Source organism: Sciurus vulgaris (assembly GCF_902686455.1).
Source record: "Sciurus vulgaris genome assembly, chromosome: 15".
NCBI classification, from domain to species: domain Eukaryota; kingdom Metazoa; phylum Chordata; class Mammalia; order Rodentia; family Sciuridae; genus Sciurus; species Sciurus vulgaris.
Genome location: NC_136476.1, coordinates 12285654 through 12311483, shown reverse-complemented (window position 1 = coordinate 12311483; position 25830 = coordinate 12285654). Strand labels below are relative to the sequence as shown.

The following is a 25830-nucleotide window of genomic DNA, read 5'->3' as shown; positions in this document are numbered from 1 at the left end:
CCTTTAGATCATTTCATTTCCTTAACGCACACACGGCCTGCATCTGCCAGTTCAATCTACCATGGATCAAAAATATCTTTAAAAAATTATGTCTATCTGAACATAAACAGACTCTTTTTGTTGTCCTTATTCCTGAAAAATGTTGTATAAAATCTACTTGCATAGCATTTACATTGTAATAGGTATTATAAGTAATATAGAGGTGATTTAAAGTATACTTGAGGATGTGTATAGATTCAGTACAAATCCTACACCATTTTATATCAGACACTTGAGCATCTGCAAATGTGGTACCCACAGGCAGTCCTGCAACAAATGCCCCATGGATACCAAGGAATAACTTTACTCTAAGGCACCTTACTACTCACAGTTCTGTCTGGGGACGAGCAGCATAAGTGACACCTGGAATCATGCAGAACCTCAGACCCCACCCCAGACATACTGAATCAGATTTGCATTTTAATAAGACTGGCAGTGTGGTGGGTGAGACCCAGGGTCCAGGGTTACGCCACATGCATCCAAGATGGCGACTGGCAGAGAGCCAAAGGGCGTGCTGAATGCGCCTTGAGAAAAACAGGAAGCGTTTACCATTGGCTGTATGATAATTAGTTCAGCCGCCTAGCGCGTGGACAGATATATCTTACATGTATGCTTGAGCTCAGTGATCTCTTGACCTTTAATAGGATTGGATGGACATATCTGATTACAATTGCTTATGCATGAGACTGCATATATATTGAGGGTGTTATCCGAATAAAGGGGAAGCTGCTTCATGAACTTCTGAAGTGTAGGTGTCATTGGTCGGGCTGGTCGGGGGGCAAGCGGCCTGGCAGGGATTCAGGTGCACATTAGCATATAGGATGCACTTCCCTGTCTCCTTCCTCCTATCTCTACCACTCCTTTCATCACTCTCACCTTGATCTTTGTCTTTATAACCGGGTCAACTCCAATTCAATATTGATGGTATAATCTCTTCTCTAGACTCACCCATTATGTTTTGAATTTATATCTTAGGTGTCCAATTAAAATATTCATTTCAGTTTTTTGAAGGCTATATTACTGTTGTATCCAGGAATATCAGCTCTCAAGGACTGAATCTGAAACTAAGTCCTGAAGCACTAGTGATGTAACTGAAACAGACTTACGTGAGGCATACCTAAGACATAGTTCTATAATTTAATGAATAAACATGAATTCCAACCAAGATCTCCTGCCTTTGGATTAGTTAGGATCCTACAATTGGGAGTTACATAAAAGCAATTAAAAACAGTTTAGGCCAAAAGGAGAATTACTGGTTCTCAAAACTTACAGGGAATGGAGTCCACATCATTGATGATGCAAGAATCCAAGCCTCCTGTCACTGTCCTCTGCTCACCTGCTGGGCTCAGCTTTACACTTCCCTTTGGCAGTCAGGTGTTCCCTCTGAGAAGGATGCCTGCATGTAGAGATTCTGCCCCTTGTTGATTGCAATCTGATTTGCAATGTCTTGTGATTTACAAAACAATACTGTTCCTACTGCTTGGGGACTAGGGTTCTGATGTATTCAGGATCAAATTAACTGATTTATTTCATTACTGCTAAATCCAATCATGGAAAGCTGATAAAAATAATTACATAGGAGATTATTAACGAGGAGAAACAGCAGCAGAAAGAGGTAGGCTTGATCTTGTACTCACCTCCAAGGACCAGAGGACAAGGACCCAGAACTGAGCTAATGATTAGTGGTCACCAAGATAGACTGTTTCTTTTTCAATTACGTATTATCACCATTTTTACTACTTCAGTTTATAATCCATTTATTATTGAGATTTCTTTTTCCAGCAAGAGTCAAAATGCATATAGCTAATCTGACCCCTCAAAATTGTTTTCAATATATCTAAGATTGAAAGCAAATAGCTTTCCATGACATTATTCTAATCACCACATCATGCAACTTGCTGCATGGAGGTTTGTGAGCAACACCCAAGATATAATTTTTACATATGTATGAAAACAAGAACAAACCACTTTGAGGGGAAAGCTTGTCAAGTTTAATCTTATTTCCTATTTGGAGTGATGTCTCACTCAGGGAATATGAACTTACTTAACAGTGCTGTTTCTCCATAAAGAAAGCTTCACAAGGAATCACATAATAAAAGCCCAAACTTTATGAATAAAATTAAAGTCAATCATCCTTGGAAGGCGTTACTTGAAATGTTTACTAATCAGAATGAGTATGGAAAATGAACTCTGCTGTTCATATTAATTTTTTCCCCTTCTTTGTTTCCCTCCAATCAAATGCAGCATGTTTTTAAAAGCACTAGTTCAAGGTTCGAACAGAAGAAGTTTATACCTTTGCTGAGGAAAGGACATTGGTGTGGGGATCTGGAAAGTGAGGCTATGTTCAGTCAACTTCTTATTTGTCTTCCCTGTAAAATACACAGATGCTTTGGTGCATCTTAGAAGCAAGGCAAACATGTTTTCCATTATGTAGGTCAGAAGCAGATGTGTATCTCCCTTGACCAAGGCAGGTGCTGAAATGCACCCATTTGAACAGCACTATTTAAAAATGGCTGGAACCCTTTGCTGTTCAAAAAATATTGTTCAACCTAGGCACTTAGAGATGGTCCTGGAAAATTACTTGGGAAAGATTACTTAGGAAAAGATGAAAGAAAGCTTACTTACTGAGCTCTTAAAATACATATATCCATCAGAACAGCAGAAGAAAACAGATGGCACACTATAGTTGGATAATTTAAGCAGGATTTATTAAGTGGATTTATTCTCCATCACTTGCTCTTGCATTACACCCCATTGGATATCATTGCCCCTGAAGATGCTAGTTTCCCTATTGTGCTACACCTTGAGGACAGAGTAGGAACACTAATGGAGGACACTTGTCAATTATCCTAGAATGCCATCACTGTAGGATGGGGCTGTACTGGCTCATTAGAACTGCTCCAGGATGCAGAGGTAGGTGTAGGGACATGGCTTTGGTCCCATGGCTACAACCCCCGAAGCCAAGTCCTCCAAGAGCAGAGCTCAAACCAATTCGCCAGCACCTTACTATTTTGCTCTCTCCTTCTCACTTCCCCATCCCATCCTAACAAGCCCAGAAAACCTTTATCACCTCAGAGATTAAGTACATGGCTATGGCATGCATTTGAATTTCTACTCATTATTAATGACAAAGACCAAAAATCTTATCATTCAAGCTGGTGTCTTTTTCACAACTTATGATGTTTACAGTTGTAGCTTGGTTTCCCCAGGGTTGATTCCTGTACCCTCATCAGTATCCAAATCTGCAGATGCTCAAGTCCCTGAAATAAAATGGCATAGTATTGGCACACAACCTATGCACACCTATACTTCAAATCATCTCTACAGTTTTTACAATACCTAAGAAAAAGTAAATACTATATAACTGGTCATTATACTGTCTTGTTTAAGGAGTTATTGCAAAAAAAAAAAAAAAAGGCTGTACATTTTCAGTATATATGCAATTTTTTTAAAGTACTTTTTATCCACTTGGTAAAATCCATAATGCATAACTCTCGAATATGGAGGGTAAACTATATTTTGAAATTCAAATACTGAGTGTTGTCTCTTTATTTCTTTTTGTATTTCTGTTGTAGTAAATCTACCCTGAACTGAGGATTGGAAGAAGGAGAACTGAAGTATCAAGACATACCAGCAAAAGAAGCCTGGTTAATGTTTCAAAATACAACTGGTCCCCCATATGTATCGGGGAGTAAAATTTACTCTTTTCCAGATGTCCTGGGTCTTTTCCTGAGCCTCTGTTTAGTGAATAAGAAAACGGGTTTTCCTGCTTAAGCTGTTCCTTTCCCTTCATTCCCTATACCTCCACCCACCCCAAGAAAGACCCTGGTTTGCCAGACGAATTCTTTAGGTTGCAGTCGTGGAGAATTTGGAGGGGAAAAAAGGAAAGAGAAGCCTGAAGACAGGCACATAGAAGGAAGACTTGGAAGAGTGTGAAGGATAGAGTCAGAGGAAGCGAGTGTGCATGGGCATGTGATGGCAGTGTTGAGAGCAGATAAAACGTGGGACGCTTAGCCAGCACAGCTGGGAGTGGTGGGTCCTCTCTCAGTGCTTGAGATGCATGGGAAGGACTTGGGGTGCTCCTAAGTTGCTTTTCATTAACTGGATCATGTTTTTGTTTTGTTTTGTTTTGTTTTTTGTTTTGTTTGCAGCTTCACTCTGGGACTGAACCACTTGCATCATGTCATGCTAGAGTTCCCCACTTTCCGTCTCTCTGCTCCTCTCAATTGCTGTCTCTCCCTCTTCGGACCTCTCCCCTTCTCACCCTGCTTCCAGGATGTTGCTTTTTACATGAGTATTTATAGAGTTGTAGATCATCAGAATGGGAACATTATTCTAGTTGCAAATTTAGACCACAGTGCTCAAAGGAAAGGCATGATCCCACATACTTGGTCTTAAAATTTTAGCTGTTGAATATTGTGTTTCACATATTATCAGTGATACATTTCAATCCTCATAAATGTTGCTGAGTCTTTTTTGATCCAATCTCAATTCCTGTGCCATAAACCCATACATTCTAAAGCATGTACCTTGTTCCAAACTTGCTTCCAGTCCAAGTCCTGCACTGAGCAACATCGCCTCGCTTCTCCTTCAATCCTATGCCTGTGCTACAATTTATATGCGATTCTTGGGGATTGCCATAACAAATCACCTAAAACTGGGTGACTTAAGGCAACAGAAGTTTATCCTTCCACAGATCTGGAGACTAGGAGTCTGAAGACAAAGTGCTAGCAGGCCCATTCTTCCTCTGAATGTTTTAGAAATGCATCCTTCCTTCCTTCCCTTTCCAAGCTTCTGATGGTGCCAGGAATCTTCAGTGTTCCTTGGCAAATAGCTATCTCATGCCAATTTTTGCAGCTGTCTTTACATGAACTTCTTCCTTCTCTATCTCCTCTGCATCTCTCTTCTTATAAAGATACCAGTTATTGGATCTATAGTGTGAATTCAATGTGACCTCATCTCAACTTAAGTAATTACATCTGCAAAGACCCTATTTTCAAATTTAGGTCTCATTCCAAGTTCTAGGTAGACATGGATTTTAAAGGGCATCAGTGAACCCAGCACACAATTCAGTGCCATGCCACAAGCACTTCTTCCCCCTTCACCCACACACACACTAGCCTGTGGCTGCCAAATTCATTGAATCTGTGGTCAGGAGTACACACAGGAGTTAGGTTTGCAGACTGAGCCTCTAGGTCCTGCTATTAAGATGTAATGTTTGGCACTTACTTTGCTCTGACACTTCAGCTGTACCTTTCCAAAATGGCATTTACCCTGTGGGCTGGGGGATGGGAACATTTTTTGGCATGATGTAGCTGCAGTTTGACTTGTTGCTGAAATGGAGTTAAAACCCCACTGAGTGGCCAGCTAACCAACACATCATCTCTAAAACATAATCCACTTTATCTGTTTATAAAACATGTCAGAGAACACAGATCTGTTGGACAATGGTTTTAACAATTCTGTAGCACCAATAAAGGAAGAGGCAAAGTTCTTGGCAATTGGACTTACTGGTATCTTTCTGTTTATGTCCTGCTTTGTAATGCAGATTTATGAACTAGACTGAACTTCAAGGCAAAACCACAGAGAAAAGGCCAGTAAAGAGCAAAAGAAATGATCTTTTGCTATATGGACTTCTGAATTGAAAAATGCAAATAAATTAAAGCTTTTTAAAATTAATTTACAAATCAAAACAGAACAGCAATACCCTTACCATTTATTTATGTATATTGAACCACTTCCTATGAGTGTGGCTGGAGAACTCAAGCTGTGCCTAGAGTCTCCTTGACCACTGAGTGTCAGTAGAGTCTGGCTGGGAGACTTTATTGCTGGCGTTTTTTGTTGATGGCTACCTTGCCAATCCACTGAGAAGATCATGATGACCAAAATGATCTCCGCTGGATGGCCACTAAATAATCTCACAAATTGTAGGCAGGGGTTGCAAATATAATGTCTCCTGTGGACAAAGAAGGGAACATAAATAGAAGAGGTAGCTGTATAAAAATTGGAGAACCGCAGACCTTATTGCAAACCTGTTTGTTTTACTGAAGATAACATTTGAACTCATTTTGTTTATTATGACAATTTTGTTATTGTCCCCATAGGGGCTATTTGGTCTAGGATTGCATAGTGTCTGATTTGGGCACTGCTAATATTGATCTCCCCTTAAAGAAAGGGTTTTGGAAACCTATAGGGCCACTATAAGCCTATAGGGGGAAATCTGCAATACCCCAGATCTGCACTGCTAGAGGGGAAGATACATGAACAACATGAAAAAACAAGGGAAGAAAATGATCCAAACAAATCTAGATTCTATAGTAATAGAATCCAATGACAGTATGTTAGAAGAAATGTCAGAAAGGGACTTCAGATTATACATGATTAAGATGATTCGCGAAGCAAAGGATGAGATAAGACAGCAAATGCAGGCAATGAATGATAATACCAATAAGCTGAAAGAGCACCTGCAGGAAGCAAAACATCATTTCAACAAAGAGATAGAGATTCTCAAAAAAAAAAACAAAAAAAAAACAAAAACAAAAAAAACAAAAAAAAACAGAAATCCTTGAAATGAAAGAGACAATAAACCAAATAAAAAACTCAATGAAAGCATCACCAACAGACTAGACCACTTGGAAGACAGAACCTCAGACAATGAAGACAAAATATTTAGTCTTGAAAATAAAGTCACCCAAACAGAGAAGATGGTAAGAAATCATGAACAGAATCTCCAAGAACTATGGGACATCATGAAAAGACAAAATTTAAGAATTATTGGGATTGAGGAAGGCACAGAGATACAAACCAAAGGAATGAACAAACTATTCAATGAAATAATATCAGAAAATTTCCCAAACCTGAAGAATGAAATGGAAAATCAAATACAAGAGGCTTACAGAACATCAAATGCACAGAATCACAACAGATCCACACCAAGGCACATTATAATGAAAATGCCTAACATTCAAAATAAAAATAGGATTTTGAAGGCCGCAAGAGAAAAGCATCAGATTACATATAGGGGGAGACCAATACAGATAGCAGCCGACTTCTCAACCCAGACTCTAAAAGCTAGAAGGGCCTGAACCAACATATTTCAAGCTCTGAAAGAACATGGTTGCCAACCAAGAATCCTATACCCAGCAAAACTAACCTTCAGATTTGAAGATGAAATAAAATCCTTCCATGATAAACAAAAGTTAAAAGAATTTACAAATAGAAAGCCTGCACTACAGAATGTTCTCAACAAAATATTCCATGAGGAGGAAATGAAAAACAACAATGGAGGTCAGCAAAGGGAGGAACTACCTTAGAGAAAAAACACTCAAAGGAGAAATCAAGCCAACTTAAAAACCAAAATTAAGCCAAATGGACTGGGAATACAAATCATTTCTCAATAATAACCCTGAATGTTAATGGCCTAAACTCCTCAATCAAAAGACATAGACTGGCAGAATGGATTAAAAAGAAAGACCCAACAATATGCTGCCTGCAAGAGACTCGTCTCATAGAAAAAGACATCCAAAGACTAAAGGTGAAAGGATGGACACACACATGGACTCAGTAGAAAAGCAGGGGTTTCCATCCTTATATCAGATAAAGTGGACTTCAAGCCAAAGTTAGTCAGAGGGATAAAGAAGGACATTTCATACTGCTTAAGGGAACCATAAATCAGGAAGACATAATGATAGTAAATATTTATGCCCCAAACAATGGTGCATCCCTGTACATCAAACAAATCCTTCTCAATTTCAAGAATTTTGAAATTGAGAATTGAATCCTTCTCAATTTCACATAGACCACAACACAATAATTCTGGGCGATTTTAACACACCGCAGTCACCACTAGATAGATCTTCCAAACAAAATCCAACCAAAGAAACCATAGAACTCAATAACACAATCAATAACCTAGACTTAATAGACATATATAGAATATTCTATCCATCAACGAGCGGATAAACTTTCTTCTCAGCAGGACATGGAACCTTCTCGAAAATAGACCATGTGTTATGCCACAAAGCAGGCCTTAGGAAATGCAAAAAAAAAAAAAAAAAATAGAGATACTGTCTTGTGTTTTATCAGATCATAATGGACTGAGAGTAGAAATCAATGACAAAATAAAAAAAGGAAATTACTCCAACACTTGGAGACTAAATAATATGCTATTGAATAAAACATGGATAACAAAAATCATCAGGGAGGAGACTAAAAAATTCTTAGAGGTCAATGAGCATGATGATACAACATATCAAAATCTCTGGGACACTATGAAAGTGGTACTAAGAGGAAAATTCATTGCATGGAGTGCATTCCAGAAAAGAATAAAAAGTCAACAATTAAATGACCTAACATTACAGCTCAAAGCCCTAGAAAAAGAAGAACAGAATAACAGCAAAAGTAGTAGAAGACAGGAAATAATTAAAATCAGAGCTGAAATCAATGAAATTGAGACAAAAGAAACTACTCAAAAAATTGACATAACAAAAAGTTGGTTCTTTGAGAAAGTAAACAAAATAGATAAACCCTTAGCCACACTAACAAAGAGAAGGAGACAGAAGACTCAAATTACTAAAATACATGATGCAAAAGGAAATTTCACAACAGACACCACTGAGATACAGAACATAATGAGAAGCTACTTTGAAAATCTGTATTCCAACAAAATAGAAACTACTGAAGACATTGACAAATTTCTAGAGACATATACTCCTCCCAAACTGAACCAGGAGGACATACACGATTTAAACAGATCTATATCAAGCAATAAAATAGAAGAAGCCATTAAAAATCTACAATCCAAGCCCAGGACCAGACGGATTCTCAGCTGAGTTCTACAAGACCTTCAAAGAACTCATTCCAATTCTTCTCAAAGTATTCCAGGAAATAGAAAAGAAGGGTACCCTACCGAACTCATTCTATGAAGCTAATATCACCTTCATACCCAAGCCAGGAAAAGACACATCAAGGAAAGAAAATTTTAGACCAATATCCTTGATGAATTTAGATGCAAAGATCCTTAACAAAATATTGGCAAACTGTATCCAAAAACATTAAGAAAATTGTGCACCACGATCAAATGGGGTTCATTCCAGGAATGCAAGGATGGTTAAACATTCGTAAATCAATAAACGTAATCTATCATGTCAATAGACTTAAGGATAAGAATCATATGGTTATTTCAATTGGTGCAGAAAAATTATTTGACAAAATACAACACCCTTTCATGCTCAAAACACTAGAAAAAATAGGGATAGTAGGAACATACCTGAACATTGTAAAGGCTATTTATGCTAAGCCCATGTTCAACATCATTCTTAATGGAGAAAAACTGAAACCATTCCCTTTAAAAACGGGAACAAGGCAGGGATGTCCTCTTTCACCACTTCTATTCAACATTGTCCTCGAAACTCTAGCCAGAGCAATTAGGCAGACTAAAGAAATTAAAGGGATACGAATAGGAAAAGAGGAACTTAAGCTGTCACTATTTGCGGGTGACATGATTGTATATTTAGAGGATCCAAAAACCTCCTCCAGAAAACTTCTAGACCTCATCAATGAATTCAGCACAATAGCAGGCTATAAAATCAACACACATAAATGTACAGCATTTTTATACGCAAGTGATGAAACAGCTGAAAGGGAAATGAGGAAAACAACTCCATTTGCAATAGCCTCAAAAAAAAAAAAAAATACTTGGGCATCAATCTAACCAAAGAGGTAAAAGATCTCTACAGTGAAAACTACAAAACACTGAAGAAAGAAATTAAGGACGACCTTAGAAGATGGAAAGATCTCCCATGTTCTTGAATAGGCAGAATTAATATTGTTAAAATGGCCATACTACCAAAAGTGCTATACAGATTCATTGCAATTCCAATTAAAATCCCAATGATGTACCTTGCAGAAATAGAGCAAGCAATCATGAAATTCATCTGGAAGAATAAGAAACCCAGAATAGCTAAAACAATCCTTAGCAGGAAGAATGAAACAGGGGGTATGGCAATACCAGAACTTCAACTATACTACAAAGCAATAGTAACAAAAATGGCATGGTATTGGCACCAAAATAGACAGGTAGATCAATGGTACAGAATAGAGGACACGGACACAAACCCAAATAAATACAATTTTCTCATACTAGACAAAGGTGCCAAAAATATGCAATGGAGAAAAGATAGCCTCTTCAACAAATGGTCCTGGGAAAACTGGAAAACCATATGCAACAGAATGAAACTAAACCCATATCTCTCACGATGCACAAAACTAAACTCAAAATGGTTTAAGGACCTCGGAATCAGACCAGAGACCCTGCATCTTATAGAAAAAAAGTAGGTCCAAAACTTCACCTTGTTGGCTTAGGATCAGACTTCCTTAACAGGACTCCCATAGCACAAGAAATAAAAGCAAGAATCAACAACTGGGATAGATTCAAACTAAAAAGCTTTCTCTCAGCAAAGGAAACTATCAGCAATGCGAAGAGAGAGCCTACAGAGTGGGAGAATATCTTTGCCACTCATACTTCAGGTAGAGCACTAATTTCCAGAATCTATAAAGAACTCAAAAAACTCTACATGAAGAATACAAATAATCCAATCAACAAATGGGCTAAGGAAATGAACAGACACTTCACAGAAGAAGATGTACAAGCAATCAACAGATATATGAAAAAATGTTCAACATCTCTAGTAATAAGAGAAATGCAAATCAAAACTACACTAAAATTCCATCTCACCCCAATTAGAATGGCGATTATCAAGAATACAAGCAACAATAGGTGTTGGAGAGGATGTGGGGAAAAAGGTACACTGATACATTGCTGGTGGGGTTGCAAATTAGTGCAGTCACTCTGGAAAGCAGTGTGGAGATTCCTTAGAAAACTTGGAATGGACCTACCATTTGCCCCAGCTATCCCACTCCTCTGTCTATACCCAAAGGACTTAAAATCAGCATACTACAGAGATACAGCCACATCAATGTTCATAGAGGCTGAGTTCACAATAGCCAGACTATGGAACCAACCTAGATGCCCTTCAGTTGATGAATGGATAAAGAAACTGTGGTATATATATACAATGGAATATTACTCAGCTATGAAGAATAATAAAATTATGGCATTTGCAGGCAAATGGATGAAATTTAAGAATATCATGTTAAATGAGATAAGCCAATCTCAAAAATCCAAAAGAGGAATGATCTTACTGATAAGCGGATGATGACATTTAATAGGGGGTGGGAGGGGGACAAGAATGGAGGAAGGAGGGACTGTATAGAGGGAAAAGATAGGTGGGAGGGGTGGGGGGGAAGGAAAAAATAACAGAATGAATCAAACATCATTACTCTATGTAAATATATGAATATGCAAATGGTATGCTGTTACTCCACGTACAAACTGAAACAACATGTATCCCATTTGTTTACAATAAAAATGAATTAAAAAATTGGAGAACCGAGGCCCCTACTGCTTAGAGAAGTCATATTTATTTTGTTGCCCCATCAGAATGTGAGTGTTAGCATCAGTAGGGCCAGTTATTAAAATTCTCTGAAAAAAAAAAATTCCAAATTTTATGTAAAATGTCACTTTAAAGTGTAAATGACTGATTGAAATGCTTTAAAAATACAGATCAGGTAAAATAATGATAATAATAATCCATAAAAACTGGCTTCTGTTAGTATCTACTGATTTAAAACTCTGCCTCAAGCTGACAGAGGGAGTATTCTTTGCTTATGGAGTAAAAAAAGCTTCCTGATTTTAGCTATATTATTAACAGTAAGTCTGCATTCTAGAAAGACTTGGACCGAACTCATGACTCTGACACTAATGAACTCAAATCCTTTGAGCAAGTTATTTTCACTATTGTGAACTCAGTTGCTCTGTTGAAGCAGATGGTCTCTGAGTGTTTCTGTTGCTCTAATTTATCCTGTGATTCAGTGGTCATGTCCCTTGAAGGCAGCAGTTATGTCTCTTTTCCACAGTGCCTGACAGTCAGCACTCAGCAAGTATTTTCCAATACAGGATGAAATAAGTAAGTGAAAGAATCAATATGATCTCCATGTTCAAACCAGTAAACTGAGTCCAAAAGGGGCTAAGTGATGTGCTAAGTTCCCGCCATTAGTAAGGGCAGAGCTATGATAGGAAACGTTGGTCTTTCTGCTCATGAAGGAATAAATTGAAAAGAAAATCCCTGAACTTTGAATCTGAAGGAAGATGTGCCAAGAGTAAGCTGCCCCTCAGTTATTTGGCCAGAAGTTCAGCTTAGTCTAGCTTCTTATTCCTAGTCCCTTTTCTTTATAGTTTTAGAATAATTATTCTTGTTATAATTTACTTATAGAAAAATCTACCCCATTTTTAATGCTCGATTGTCTAATTTTGAAAATACAGTCATGTACGCACAATGGCAATCAAGGTAGAGAACAATCCCATTAAAATCATTATTCTTATTTGTCCCAACAACTGATATTCATTTTATCCCAGAGAGTTTCCTGTTGGTATTTCATTTGGGATAGTTTCTATTGCTACATCTTTAAATCCTTTTAATCCCATCCTGTGCATTTTTTTTTTTTTTGTTTCAGATATTATGTTTTTCACACCTAAAAGCTCAATTGGGATCCTTTTCATATATTCTTTATCTCTCCTAACTTGCTTATACATCTCTCTGACTTCTTAAACATATAGCATTCAGTTATAATAACTGCTTTGAAATACTTGGTACTAATTCTCTCATCTTTGTTATTTCCGGCTTTATTTCAAAAAGTCAATTTTTCTGCTTATCCTGGGTCATACTTACCTGTTTTTTTACGTGTCAGGTAATTTTTTATTATATGGTAAATTTTTTGAATTTTACTTTTTATATTCTTTTATTTTTAAAAATACCCATGAAATTTGTTTTAGGATCCAGAGGTTACTTGAAAATGCTTGGATCTTGTTGAGGTTTACTTTTAAGCTTTGTAAGGTAGAATCAGAGAAAGCTTTATCCTGGGGCTATTTTGACACACTATTAGGGTGGAACCTCTTGAGTACTCCACCCCATGCCCTCTGGATTACGAGATTTGTCTACTCCAACTGATGGAATAGGAACTGTCCCCGCCCTGTGCAAGTTCCAGGGGTTGCTTCACCTCCTCCTTCTGGGAAGTTCTTTCTCTGGACGCAGGTGTTCCTTCCCACGCACAAACTAGTTAGTAAGGACATCTCCAGAGTACTCTCTCTCCCTCTTTCTCTCTGCAGCTCTCTACTACTCTGTGCTCTGCGTGGCTTGGCTTCAAAAACTCCCACCAACATTCCTTAACTCAGTGAGAACTTTGGGTTTCACTAGGTTTCTCCTCCTACATTAGGCTTGGTAGATCTCTCCAAGAATTAAGTTGGGCCAATGGTAGGGCTTGTTTCCCTGCATATTTGTTATCTAACATCTTTCAAAAAATTTTGTATATTTTTCCAGTTATATTTGTATGAATTGGAGGTGGGGTGGGGCAGAATAAGAATATAAATCAAGTTCCTTTATTCTATCTTGGCAGAAAGCAGGCCATTGATTGTTTTTTGATCTTACATCTTTTCATTCAGCCACCCTGAGTATTTTCTTTCAATATCTTCTTTTGTCCCTTCACAATGCCTAATTCAGATCTTCTTCCTTGTCACATTGTCGCCTCCGGTTCTTAAATAAATTGAAAGTGGAAATAACTTTATTATTTTATTTCTAATCAGTAACCATAGCTAATTCACTTTTCCAATTGATCTATTTGCTTTTACGTTGCCACATCAGGTGTACTTCAGTGTACTATTGATTGCTGGTGCAAATGCACAGTTCCAAGAGCTGCTGCCTGGTCTCAGCATACAGCTGCATCCCTGGTGTTTGAAATCACTTCTCAACACTAACCCTACCATCTCCACCGCCCATTCATCTATAAGATCTTTATATTGTTCACCTTCATTTGTATTCATTCAAAAACTATTGTAGAACGTCCATTAATCTGGTTCTTTCATTAGGTCTGGTAACGGCGATGACGAAAAAAGCAATTGCTCCCACCCTATGAACTCGACAATATTGCAAAGGTAATAGACAAAAATCAACTCTCGATTTATATATTTGTAAGAATACAGCTTCAAATACTTTTATTTCTTATAATATTATCAACTACTAGTGCTGAAAATATTATTCTGCTTCTGAAGACTTGAAAATGCTGGATAAAGTTGTTTTTCAAATACTTATTTAAAAGTAAAGCTCAGCAGCTGATAATGTAGGAGCAAAGAATTTATAAACCAGGCACAATAAAAAGTGTAATTGCCTTGAAATAAGCTAAAACATGGACCAAAGTCTGCATCTCTTAGGGCTAAAGGCTAGTTTTAAGCAGGCTCCCATGTGGGAGGAACAAACCTGGAGCCCAAAGAGGTGACATCAGGTTAGAAACCTCTACATAGATCTGCAATTCCAATGAGTGATGCTATTGGGGCGGGGGGCGGGTAGCCACAGCTCCATCCCACTGATGGGTTGTTTCAGTCTTCTTCTCAGCTCTAGGTGGAGCAGGAAAAAAAAAAAAACTCTAAGAATTCATTACTATGACCTTCAAATCATCTGATATTGGGCCTGGATTAAAACATGAAGACCAAAGATCCCCAGGCCAGAAATGTAATTTAAAGTATTGCTGACAGTTCACAGGAAAAAAAAAATGCAAATGACTCTAACATATAGCAAGATGATAAACTTTAGTAATAATAAAAGTACACTAAGGTAATAGTTTGCAGTGACTGAATTGACAGAAATACTGTAGCGTCTCTTTCCCCAATGCTGGTAAGGTTATGGAGAAGCAGGCCTCCTCATATATCCAACCAGTAGAGGAGAATAGCTAGTGAAATTATACATGCATTTACCTTTTCACACATCAAACCCATTTCTAGGAGTCTATCCTAAAGAGACACCATAAAAAATTATGAATTGCTATCATCACATAGCTAAAAATCGCAGCTTTATTTGTAATAGTCAAAGCCTAGGGTTGGGGATATAGCTCAATGGTGGAACACTTGTCTAGCATACATAAGCTCTGGATTCAGTCCCCAGTGCCAAAAAATAAAATAAAATAGCAAAAGACTTAATACAAATAAAAATTATGCTATATACTGTTGCATAATAAATATATTAGAAATATAAGAATGTAAAATGAGTGGAAATAAAAAGACAGGAAAAGATACATGAGGCAAATGCTGACCACAGAAGGGGAGAGAATAAATACATGAATTGTAGAAAAATAGAATTTCATATAAAAGTATTATGAGATAGAGAAGATCACAGGATATTAATAAGTTGTTAATTTTGTCAGGAAGATATAACATTTCTAACTTTGTGTATACCTAATACTGTAACATAGAAATATATAAAGTAAAACTTGGCAGACCTTATGAAGAAATTGAGAAAAGCACAGCATAGTAGATTTCTCACCATAGGCTTGATCGTTGTTAGATCAAGTAGAGAAAAAAAATCACAAAAATTGTGGCAAAGTTATCTACCTTTCCACTGATACCTGGAGTTACTTTCCTTACTTTCAATAGGTGCTGGGTTTCCTGGAATGGACATTTCCAAACCTCCCTGATACCGAAGTATGGTCATGTGATCAAGTTCTTGCTACATGAAAAAGTATGGAAGTGGTAAATACACCTTCTGGATCATGTATATTTCAAAGGAAAGATAGGCCATCCTGGCCTCTCTGGTCCTCCCTGCAGTTGACTGGAATGAAAACCTGAAGGGAAGACGTGGTGATGAACAGTGAGGTGCAGGCAGGTGCCTAAGGGAAGAACACCGTGAGGGTCCCAAACATTACAAACACCTTGGGTTACTTATGTGGCAACTGTTAAGGGAAAGGGAAATAAGCTACAGTCTAGTTTAAGCCACTATTATTTGGAGTATTTAGTCAGAGACATCTATATCATAATGAATTCAGATTTAGACCCTGCAAGTGAAACCACAGGAACAGAATCTCAGTGGTCTCCTCTTGGGAAGTGCACTGTGGGCTCTAGGGATGTCGACACAACAGGCTGAAGTCTGGAACCTGTGGCTAATCCTCCAGTAAGTCTATCTCCTGAGATACTTTGGCAGGTTTTCCAAAGTGACACAGTCCTCCTTCTCAATCCCTTTCTTTCAAATGACATTAAGGCAGACTCCAAAAGTTTGAAGTAGGGTAAGGTGGAAAACACAGAAATCATTAATAGAACTCCAGAACAGAAAATCTCTGATTAGATTATTGCTTTCTAAGGTGTCCACAGCACATACTCATAATATTCTATATTTGTGCAACCATAGGGGTATGTGAATGAGGCTGCTAATGGGCAGGGATGGCCAGCTTCCAGATTCTGTTCCTCCACACAGGCATTGAAGAGAACAGTATCCTGGATGTATTTGTAACCTCTTTGTATTAACCAGTGCATCCAATGTACCACTTGATTAGCTCAGTTTTACATAAGATCTAGGAACTTCCTGCAATATCATTTCCTGCCCAAGGAGGACACACTTCTAATTCCCGTTTTGTTGTGCCCCTGGGCCATGTAATAGGGAAACACCTTCTAATGCCAAAGCTGGAGGACAAAGAACAAAGAAGTTTCTACTAGAAATCCAAAACAACAACTACCTAATGAATTAAGCAAGAATCTTCTTCCTTAGCCAGAGCAAGGCCTGTTCAGCATTTAATTTTTTCTATAGTGGAGTGACTCCTGGGTGTCACCAATATTCCTTTTTAGTGAGGAGGGCTTTTTTTGTGGGGGTGGGCTATTGTTTGTTTTTAACCTTTATCCTATTTGTTTTCTTCCATAGGAGAGGGACAATGGTGGGCATGAAAGTAGCCTTCATTGACAGGTTGGGTCTTATAGTCAGATCTGATAGAGTGAACAGCAATCACCCAGAGATTCTATACCCCTGGATGGATTTCAGGGAGAGAACATTGTCTCTGGGGAGGGAGTGCTGTGTGGGAAGAAATGTGCATGGGTAGAGTTGGGTAAGTGCACTTGGTTATCAGCAGAGAATTGCTTATGCTTGGACTATTTTGGGAGAGATACTTCTTTCTTGTTTAAGTCACAGAGCAGTTGGGTCTTTGCATAGAAAACTATATCTTAACTACTAATCAGGATAGAGCAGATTTGAATAACACAACCAAGAAGGAGCAGAGGATGTATGCAAAATTAGTCACAGGAGCTATCTTTAGAATTGCAAAAAACAGTAAACAATCCAAATATTCATCCAAAATGAATGGATAAGCATATTGTACTTGCCTGAACAATGGAATAAAAATCAGTGGATAAAAACGAATAAACACATGCTTCAGGCAAGAAAGAAAATCATGGGGAAATGATGTATGCAGAATGATTACATTTATGTGACGTTCTCAATGAGAAAAAACTTAAATATTTATAATTTATATGCATATTCATATATAACCATAGTGATATAACCATAGTGATGGTTCATTTTGTGTGTCTGCTGGACTGGAGCATGTAGGCCTTTGGTCAAACATTATTCTGGGTGTTACTGCTGGAGTGTTTGGGATGAGATTAACATTTAAGTTGGCAGAGTGAGTGGATCAGGTTGCCTTCCATCATGTGGGTGACTTTCATCCATTCAGTCAAAGGCCTGAATAGAATAAAAGGACTGACCCTAGTGCAAATAAGAGCTTCCCCTCATTTTTCCTTATAGTTATCTGATGCATGTGGAAACCCCACCCCTCCAAGGTCAAAACTGATAGAAAAAGTGTGAAGAAACATATAACTGGCCCATCTATTTTTTTTAATTATTTATTACTTTATTTATTTTTTTATTGTAAACAAATGGGATACATGTTGTCTCCCTGTACATGGAGCCATGGCATACCATTTGTGTAATCATAAATTTAAATAGGGCAATGTTGTTTGATTCATTCTGTTATTTTTTTCCCTTCCCCCCCACCCCTCCCACCCCTCTTTTCCCGCTATACAGTCCTTCCTTCTTCCATTCTTACCACCTTCCTTAACCCTAAACCTAATCCTAACTCTAACACTAACCCCTCCCACCCCCCCATTATATGTCCTCATCTGCTTATTAGTGAGATCATTTGTCCTTTAGTTTTTTAAGATTGGCTTATCTCACTCGGCATGATATTCTCCAATTTCATCCATTTGCCTGCAAATGCCATAAGTTTATCATTCTTCTGGGCAGAGTAATATTCCATTGTATATATATGCCATGGTTTCTTTATCCATTTATCAGTTGAAGGACATCTAGATTGGTTCCACAATCTGGCTATGGTAAATTGAGCAGCTATGAACATTGATGTGGCTGTATCTCTGTAGTATGTTGATTTTAAGTCCTTTGGGTATAGGCCAAGGAGTGGGAGAGCTGGGTCAAATGGTGGTTCCATTCCAAGCTTTCTGAGGAATCTCCATACTGCTTTCCAGAGTGGCTGCACTAATTTGCAGCCCCACCAGCAATGTATGAGTGGACCTTTTTCCCCACATCCTCACCAACACCTAGTGTTGCTTGTGTTCTTGATAATCACCATTCTAATTGGGGTGAGATGGAATCTTAGGGTAGTTTTGATTTGCATTTCTCTTATTACTAGAGATGTTGAACATTTTTTCATATATCTGTTGATTGCTTGTACATCTTCTTCTGTGAAGTGTCTGTTCATTTCCTTAGCCCATTTGTTGATTGGATTATTTGCATTCTTGGTGTAGAGTTTTTTGAGTTCTTTATAGATTCTGGAAATTAGCGCTCTATCTGGAGTATGAGTGGCAAAGATATTCTCCCACTCTGTAGGCTCTGTCTTCACATTACTGATAGTTTCCTTTGCTGAGAGAAAGCTTTTTAGTTTGAATCTATCCCAGTTGTTGATTCTTGCTTTTATTTCTTGTGCTATGGGAGTCCTGTTGAGGAAGTCTGATCCTAAGCCAACAAGTTGAAGGTTTAGACCTACTTTTTCATCTATAAGATGCAGGGTCTGTGGTCTGATTATGAGGTCCTTGATTCACTTTTAGTTGAGTTTTCTGCTGGTGAGAGATACGGGTTTAATTTCATTCTGTTGCATATGGATTTCCAGTTTTCCCAGCACCATTTGTTGAAGAGGCTATCTTTTCTCCATTGCATATTTTTGGCACCTTTGTATAGTATGAGAAAATTGTATTATTTGGGTTTGTGTCCGTGTCCTCTATTCTGTACCATTGATCTACCTGTCTATTTTGGTATCAATACCATGCCGTTTTTGTTACTATTGCTTTGTAATAGAGTTGAAGATCTGGTATTGCGATACCCGCTGCTTCGCTCTTTCTACTGAGGATTGCTTTAGCTATTCTGAGATTTTTATTCTTCCAGATGAATTTCATAATTGCTTGCTCTATTTCTGTAAGGTACGTCATTGGGATTTTAATTGGAATTGCATTGAATCTGTATAGCACTTTAGGTAGTATGGCCATTTTGACAATATTAATTCTGCCTATCCAAGAACATGGGAGATCGTTCCATCTTCTAAGGTGTTCTTTAATTTCTTTCTTTAGTGTTGTATAGTTCTCATTGTAGAGGTCTTTCACCTCTTTTGTGAGATTGATTCCCAAGTATTTTATTTTTTTTATGTTATTGTGAATGGGGTAGTTTTCCTAATTTCTCTTTCTGAAGATTCATCACTTATGTATAAAAATGCATTGGATTTATGAGCATTGATCTTGTAACCTGCTACTTTACTGAATTCACTTATGAGTTCTAAGAGATTTCTGGTGGAATTTCCAGGTTCCTCTAAATATATAATCATGTCATCAGCGAACAGGGATAGTTTGAGTTCCTTTTTTCCAATTCGCATCTCTTTAATTTCTTTGGTTTGTCTAATTGCTCTGGCTGGAGTCTCAAGAACAATATTGAATAGAAGTGGTGAAAGAGGGCATCCCTGCCTTGTTCCAGTTTTTAGGGGGAATGCTTTCAGTTTTTCACCATTTAGAATGATATTGGCCATGGGCTTAGCGTAGATGGCCTTTACAATGTTAAGGAATGTTCCCACTACCCCAATTTTCTCTAGTGTTTTGAGCATGAAGGGATGCTGTATTTTATCAAATGCTTTTTCTGCATCTATTGAAATAATCATGTGATTCTTAACTTTTATCTGTTGATATGGTGAATGACATTTATTGATTTCCAGATGTTGAACCAACCTTGCATCCCTGGGATAAAACCCCCTTGATCGTGGTGCACTATCTTTTTAATATGTTTTTGTATGTGATTTGCTAAAATTTTGTTGAGAATTTTTGCATCAATGTTCATTAAGGATATTGATCTGAAATTTTCTTTCCTCAATGTGTCTCTGTTTGGCTTACGTATCAGTGTGATATTGGCTTCATAGAATGAGTTTGGGAGGGTTCCCGCCTCTTCTATTTTATGGAATACTTTGAGAAGTATTGGGAATGAGCTCTTATTTAAAGGTTTTGTAGAACTCGACTGAGAACCCATCTGGTCCCGGACTTTTCTTTGTTGGTAGGCTTTTGATGACCTCCTCTATTTCGTTGCTTGAAATTGATTTATTTAAGTTGTGTATGTCCTCCTCGTTCAGTTTAGGCAATTCATATGTCTCTAGAAACTTGTTGATGTCTTCGAGGTTTTCTGTTTTTTTGGAATATAGATTTTCAAAATAGCTTCTAATTATGTTTTGTATTTCACTCGTGTCTGTTGTGATATTTCCTTGTTCATTCTGAATTTTAGTAATTTGAGTTTTCTCCCTCTTTCTCTTTGTTAGTGTGGCTAAGGGTTTATCCTTTTTTTTTTTTTCAAAGAACCAACTATTTATTTTGTTAATTTTTCCGATTGTCTCTTTTGTTTCAATTTCATTGATTTCGGCTCTGATTTTAACTATTTCCTGTCTTCTACTACTGTTGGTGTTGGTCTGCTCTTCTTTTTCTAGGGCTTTGAGCTGTAGTCTTAAGTCGTTTATTTGTTGATTTCTACTTCTTTTGTTGAATGCGCCCCATGAAATAAATCTTCCTCTAAGTACTGCTTTCATAGTATTCCAGAGATTTTGATATGATGTGTCTTTGTTCTCGTTTACTTCTAAGAATTTTTTTATTTCCCTCCTGATGTCTTCTGTTATCCATTCATCATATAATAGCGTATTATTTAATCTCCAGGTATTGGAGAAGTTTCTGTTTTTTATTCTGTCATTTATTTCTAATTTCAATCCATTATGATCTGATAGAGTACAAGGTAGTGCAATCTTCTTGCATTTGCTAACAGTAGCTTTGTGGCATAATACATGGTCTATTTTAGAGAAGGATCCATGTGCTGCTGAGAAGGTGTATTCGTTCTTTGTTGGTGGTATATTCTATATAAGTTTAAATTGTTGATTGTGTTATTGAGATCTATGGTTTCTTTATTCAATTTTTGTTTGGACGATCTATCCAGCGGTGAGAGAGGTGTATTAAAATTGCCTAGTATTATTGTGTTGTGGTCTATTTGATTTCTGAAATTGAGAATGATTTGTTTGATGTACATGGATGAGCCAATGTTTGGGGCATAGATGTTTATGATTGTTATGTCTTGCTGATTTATGCTTCCCTTAAGCAGTATGTAATGTCCTTCTTTATCTCTTCTGACTACTTCTGGCTTGAAGTCCACATTATCTGAAATGAGGATGGATACTCCAGCTTTTTTGCAGTGTCCGTGTGCATGGTATGTTTTTTCCCATCCTTTCACCTTTAGTCTATGCGTATCTCTTTCTAAGAAATGAGTCTCTTGCAGGCAGCATATTGTTGGATTTTTCTTTTTAATCCAATCTGCCAGTCTATGTCTTTTGATTGATGAGTTCAGGCCATTAACATTCAGGGTTATGATTGTGATATGATTTGTATTCCCAGTCATTTGACTCATTTTTGTTTTTTGACATGATTTGGTTTCTCCTTTATTTGGCTATTCCTTTAGGCTAGTTCCTCCCTTTGCTGATTTGCTGCTTTGTTTTTCATCTCTTCCTCATGGAATATTTTGCTGAGAATGTTCTGTAATGTCAGCTTTCTTTTTGTAAATTACTTTAGCTTTTGTTTATCATGGAAGGATCTTATTTCATCATCAAATCTGAAAGAAAGTTTTGCTGGGTATAAGATTCTTGGTTGGCATCCCTTTTCTTTCAGGGCTTGAAAAATGTTGTTCCAGGCCTTTCTAGCTTTTAGGGTCTGGATTGAAAAATCTGCTGATATTCCTATTGGTTTCCCTCTGAATGTAATTTGATTCTTTTCTCTCGCGGCCTTTAAAATTCTCTTTATTTTTTATGTTAGGTACTTTCATAATAATGTGCCTTGGTGTGGGTCTGTTGTAATTTTGTGTATTTGGAGTCCTATAAGCCTCTTGTACTTGGTTTTCCATTTCATTCTTCAGATTTGGGAAATTTTCTGATATTATTTCATTGAATAGATTGTTCATTCCTTTGGTTTGTTTCTCTAAGCCTTCCTCAATCCCAATAATTCTTAAATTTGGCCTTTTCATGATGTCCCACAATTCTTGTAGATTCTGTTCATGATTTCTTACCATCTTTTCTGTTTGGTCAACTTTGTTTTCAAGATTAAATATTTTGTCTTCAATATCTGAGGTTCTGTCTTCCAGGTGTTCTAACCTATTCCTTATACTTTCTATGGAGTTTTTAACTTGGTTTATTGTTTCCTTCATTCAAGGATTTCTGTTTGTTTGGTTTTTTTCAGTATCTCTAACTCTTTATTGAAATGATCTCTTGCTTCCCGTATTTGCTCTTTTAACTGTTGATTGGTGTGATCATTTAATGTCTGCATTTGCTCTTTCATCTCCTCCTTCAATGCCTGCATTTGCTCTTTCATCTCCTCGTTTGCTTCCCTGATTGTTTTAATTATGTACATTCTGAACTCCCTTTCTGACATTTCTTCTGCTGTGCTGTCATTGGGTTTTATTGATATAGTATCTAGGTTTGTTTGGGACATTTTCTGCCCTTGTTTTCTCATATTGGTCAGATGTCAGTGGGACTCTGCGATATTGCAGATTTCCTCTATTGGCTTATAATGTCACTGTAGATTTCCAGTATATCATCTCCCAGCCTTCAGTAGCCTGAAGTTTTGGAGGAACTTGATAATGCAATGCTTCCAAAGAAAGCTGCCCCTAGCCCACTACTGGTTCCAGGGCTTGGAGCTGGCTCTGTGCGGGAAGGCTCTCACTGGGTTGTCTGCTCTGAGAAGCTGACTGTGAAAGGAGCCTGCCACCGGAGGGAGCAGGGCTCCTTGGGGAAGTCCCTGGCTGCCCTGTCCTGGTCCCTGAAGCTGCCTGCTGGCCAGAGCTCGCTGCTGGCTCTGGACTTGGAGCTGGTTCTGTGCAGAAAGGCTCTCACGAGGGGGCCTGCTCAGAGAAGCTGGCCATGTGGGAGGAGTCCACCACCGGAGGGAACAGGGTTACCTGGGGAAGACTCTAGCTGCCTTGCCCTGCTCTGAGAAGCCACCCCTATCTGGGCCTGGCACCCAGGCCGAGCTTCACCCGGTGGGGGAGACTCACCCCGTGGCTCTATTTTAGTCTGAGTCTCTCAATGCCTCCCCTTCTTGAATCCTGGGTTCTGGAGCAACAGGAGATGCAGTCACCCTCTAGTCCACCATCTTGGATCTCCTGGCTCATCTATTTTTAAAAAATTTTAAAGAGCCAGGCATAGTGGTGCATATCTATAATCCCAGCAACTCCAGGATTTGAAACTGGAGGTTCACAAGTTCAAAGCCAGCCTGGGCAACTTACTGAGGCTTCATCTCAAAATAATATAAAATGGTGAGGCCTGTAGCTGGGTGGTAGAACTCTTGCCTAGCATGCATGAGACTCTTTTTCATCCTTAGTATGGCAAAAAAAAAAAAAAAAAAAAGACAGAAATTAAGAGGAGGGGGAAGGAGGGAGGAAGAAAAGAAAGAAAACAAAACCATTATTTTGCTTTATGTGGTCATTTGAAGTAGAAATGTGGGAGTGATTGGAAAGTTACTGAAACAGAAAAATAACATTATCATTTATTAATTGCTTACTATGTGCCCAGGAAATACTCCAGGCATATTAGGCACATTTTCTCTTATTTTACCAAATGCTGTGTGATGTGTGCTTTAATATGTCCATTTGACAGAGGCAGAGAACATTCCTGACTGGAAGCAAATGTATAGGGAAAGCGCTGAGATTTCCATCTGGGGTGGGGTGGGAAATACTAAGTGTGGTGCAATTTTTACCAATGTCAGTTGGAAAGTAACTCCCATCTTGTTCCTGTGTAACTTGTTCTATAGATTCCAGGTTGGAATTCTCTTGTTCTTCCCCGCCCCTTGCCTGTCTGCCTAAATATTGCCTTTCCCTTATTTCTGTTCTTTATCCCCTCTGTTGGGTCACTTTCTCTTTTGCATTTGGTCCTAAGAACACCCCCTTATTTGGGTTTCCATTTGTTGTTCCTTTGGGTGGTTCTCTGCCTTCTAGATGGAGTTTTTGTGTACAACACCAAAGTATGGCTCTAGTACTGGAGCCTTTCTCCTTCCTGTCATCTCATTCCACAACAAGCAACTGAGAGAAGCCCAGAAGATGAAGTTCAATGTGAAGAAAGACCACTCTGGAAAGCAGTATGAAGACTCCTCAGAAAACTTGGAATGGAACCACTATTTGACCTAGTTATCCCATTCCTCCATTTGTCCCCAAAGAATTTAAAATCATCACGTATAGTGACACAGCCACATCAATGTTTATGGCAACTCAATCCACAACAGCTAAGCTATGGAACCAACCTAGGTGTCCTTCAACAGATGAGTGGATAAAGAAAATGTGGTACATAAACACAAAGGAATATTACTCAGCCATAAAGAAGGATGGAATTATGGCATTTGAATGTAACTGGATAGTACTGGAGAGTATCATGCTAAGTGAAATAAGCCAATCTCAAAACACCAAAGGCCAAATGCTCTCTCTAATATGCAGATGCTGACTCACAGTAGGCAGGGATGGGGGTATAGGAAGAAGTTTCACCAGATTGGACAGGGGAAAGGTGGAGGGTTGGGAATGGGAAAGACAGTAGAATGAATAGAACTTAACTTTCCTATGTTTGTATATGAATACATAACCAGTGTAACTCCACATCATGCACAACCACAAAAATGGGAAGTTATACTCTATGTAGGTATGATAAGTCAAAATACATTCTACTGTCATGTATAACTAAAAAGAACAAATTAAAAAGATGAAGTTCAAGCTCCTTAAGATGGTCTATATAGTAAGAGAGTTTACTCAGCTATTACTTCACTATCTTATGTTAAGTCTACTATAAAAGACTGCAAAGAACGAAAGGCTAAACATTCCTTCTATTCATCTTCTAGCAGGACATCTAAGCATCTCTCTTCTGAATTCTTTGCCCTAGTATTAATGGAGACAAATAATTGCATTGTGTCTCCAGAACATCACTAGCTACCTCCAAATGCCTTTGTTTGAAGGCAAGGTCTGTGTGAGAGGATGGAAATGGATACTTGGAGAAGAGTAATGTGATCTGAACCCAGAGAGATAACAATTCTTGGTTCCCGTGAAGTTCCTGGGAGAACAAATGAGTTGAAGTGGCAGAAAGTAGGACTCTGCTTATTTCCAAGGCCTTAGGAGAGGTTAGGACCTCAGATGGACGTGCATTCTGGAAGGCTAAGCCCTGGACTCTGCAGTCTTTCTGTCCCTCCCAGCAGTGTTCCTCATGGATGGAGCAATGCTACTGCCGGAGAGCTCCAGAGCAGCCGGTACAACAGACGGAGAATCAGAAGTGCCTTGTCAACTTTTCTGGAATGTAGATACCCCAGAATTCATGTACAAGTAA

At 38.1% G+C, this 25830-nt stretch overlaps 1 long non-coding RNA gene across 1 annotated transcript; it reads left to right on the top strand.

Annotated features, from left to right (window-relative positions):
- Positions 1–3798: 3798 nt before the first annotated feature.
- On the top strand, positions 3799–25827 carry LOC306644830. The gene is made up of 4 exons (XR_013759482.1): positions 3799–4071; positions 14021–14086; positions 15578–15673; positions 25703–25827. It is a non-coding gene; the product is annotated as an uncharacterized lncRNA (long non-coding RNA).
- The last annotated feature ends 3 nt before the right edge of the window (positions 25828–25830 follow it).